Source organism: Leptonotus elevatus, unplaced genomic scaffold (genome assembly GCF_054856555.1).
Source record: "Leptonotus elevatus isolate MCC_2025b unplaced genomic scaffold, RoL_Lele_1.0 HiC_scaffold_151, whole genome shotgun sequence".
Lineage (NCBI taxonomy): Eukaryota > Metazoa > Chordata > Actinopteri > Syngnathiformes > Syngnathidae > Leptonotus > Leptonotus elevatus.
In genome coordinates this window covers 22501-25401 of record NW_028233542.1, presented here as the reverse complement: position 1 = coordinate 25401, position 2901 = coordinate 22501, and positions in this window count along the sequence as shown.

Here is a 2901-nt window from a genome sequence, read left to right as displayed (position 1 = left end):
GAATGGCGGGCAACCAGGGGTCGAAGTCCCCCATTGAAATGAATGGCGGGCAACCAGGGGTCGAAGTCCCCCATTGAAATGAATGGCGGGCTACCAGGGGTCGAAATCCCCCATTGAAATGAATGGCGGGCGACCAGGGGTCGAAATCCCCCATTGAAATGAATGGCGGGCAACCAGGGGTCGAAGTCCCCCATTGAAATGAATGGCGGGCAACCAGGGGTCGAAGTCCCCCATTGAAATGAATGGCGGGCTACCAGGGGTCCAAGTCCCCCATTGAAATGAATGGCGGGCTACCAGGGGTCGAAGTCCCCCATTGAAATGAATGGCGGGCTACCAGGGGTCGAAATCCCCCATTGAAATGAATGGCGGGCGACCAGGGGTCGAAATCCCCCATTGAAATGAATGGCGGGCGACCAGGGGTCGAAATCCCCCATTGAAATGAATGGCGGGCAACCAGGGGTCGAAGTCCCCCATTGAAATGAATGGCGGGCTACCAGGGGTCGAAATCCCCCATTGAAATGAATGGCGGGCGACCAGGGGTCGAAATCCCCCATTGAAATGAATGGCGGGCTACCAGGGGTCCAAGTCCCCCATTGAAATGAATGGCGGGCTACCAGGGGTCGAAGTCCCCCATTGAAATGAATGGCGGGCTACCAGGGGTCGAAATCCCCCATTGAAATGAATGGCGGGCGACCAGGGGTCGAAATCCCCCATTGAAATGAATGGCGGGCAACCAGGGGTCGAAAGTCCCCATTGAAATGAATGGCGGGCGACCAGGGGTCGAAATTCCCCATTGAAATGAATGGCGGGCAACCAGGGGTCGAAATTCCCCATTGAAATGAATGGGCCCATTCATTTTCAATGGCCGGGCTACCAGGGGCGCAGTACCACCTGTCGTCATTAGGGGCGCTGTAGATAGGGGACCGAGTCCCCCCATTCGAGAGGTTTGCACCCAAACCTCAAAATGGTTGGTGTACAATTATAGGAGAGACCTTTTTAAGACGTGGGAGCTCCAGGGCAAATCAAGGGAGGCTCGACCAACCCATATCCGCTTTAGATGCACTTTAGGTCGGACTCCCTTGCCAGATGGTCCCCTCCTCAGCCTGGTTCTCGAATTTTTTCTAAGTCAGCCCAACTTGGAAATATTTTCAGAGTGCCACTTTCAAGGGAGTTTCGCCCAACCCCTATCCGCCTAAGAGGCACTTCAGGTCGGCCTGACTGGCCACATTTTCCCCCTCCTCATCCTGGTTCTCGAATTTTTTCTAAGTCAGCCAAACTTGGAAATTTTTTCAGAGTGCCACTTTCAAGGGAGTTTCGCCCAACCCCTATCCGCCTAAGAGGCACTTCAGGTCGGCCTGACTGGCCACATTTTCCCCCTCCTCATCCTGGTTCTCGAATTTTTTCTAAGTCAGCCAAACTTGGAAATTTTTTCAGAGTGCCACTTTCAAGGGAGTTTCGCCCAACCCCTATCCGCCTAAGAGGCACTTCGGGTCGGCCTGACTGGCCACATTTTCCCCCTCCTCATCCTGGTTCTCGAATTTTTTCTAAGTCAGCCAAACTTGGAAATTTTTTCAGAGTGCCACTTTCAAGGGAGTTTCGCCCAACCCTTATCCGCCTAAGAGGCACTTCAGGTCGGCCTGACTGGCCACATTTTCCCCCTCCTCATCCTGGTTCTCGAATTTTTTCTAAGTCAGCCAAACTTGGAAATTTTTTCAGAGTGCCACTTTCAAGGGAGTTTCGCCCAACCCCTATCCGCCTAAGAGGCACTTCGGGTCGGCCTGACTGGCCACATTTTCCCCCTCCTCATCCTGGTTCTCGAATTTTTTCTAAGTCAGCCAAACTTGGAAATTTTTTCAGAGTGCCACTTTCAAGGGAGTTTCGCCCAACCCTTATCCGCCTAAGAGGCACTTCAGGTCGGCCTGACTGGCCACATTTTCCCCCTCCTCATCCTGGTTCTCGAATTTTTTCTAAGTCAGCCAAACTTGGAAATTTTTTCAGAGTGCCACTTTCAAGGGAGTTTCGCCCAACCCCTATCCGCCTAAGAGGCACTTCGGGTCGGCCTGACTGGCCACATTTTCCCCCTCCTCATCCTGGTTCTCGAATTTTTTCTAAGTCAGCCAAACTTGGAAATTTTTTCTGAGTGCCACTTTCAAGGGAGTTTCGCCCAACCCCTATCCGCCTAAGAGGCACTTCAGGTCGGCCTGACTGGCCACATTTTCCCCCTCCTCATCCTGGTTCTCGAATTTTTTCTAAGTCAGCCAAACTTGGAAATTTTTTCAGAGTGCCACTTTCAAGGGAGTTTCGCCCAACCCTTATCCGCCTAAGAGGCACTTCAGGTCGGCCTGACTGGCCACATTTTCCCCCTCCTCATCCTGGTTCTCGAATTTTTTCTAAGTCAGCCAAACTTGGAAATTTTTTCAGAGTGCCACTTTCAAGGGAGTTTCGCCCAACCCCTATCCGCCTAAGAGGCACTTCGGGTCGGCCTGACTGGCCACATTTTCCCCCTCCTCATCCTGGTTCTCGAATTTTTTCTAAGTCAGCCAAACTTGGAAATTTTTTCTGAGTGCCACTTTCAAGGGAGTTTCGCCCAACCCCTATCCGCCTAAGAGGCACTTCAGGTCGGCCTGACTGGCCACATTTTCCCCCTCCTCATCCTGGTTCTCGAATTTTTTCTAAGTCAGCCAAACTTGGAAATTTTTTCAGAGTGCCACTTTCAAGGGAGTTTCGCCCAACCCCTATCCGCCTAAGAGGCACTTCGGGTCGGCCTGACTGGCCACATTTTCCCCCTCCTCATCCTGGTTCTCGAATTTTTTCTAAGTCAGCCAAACTTGGAAATTTTTTCAGAGTGCCACTTTCAAGGGAGTTTCGCCCAACCCCTATCCGCCTAAGAGGCACTTCAGG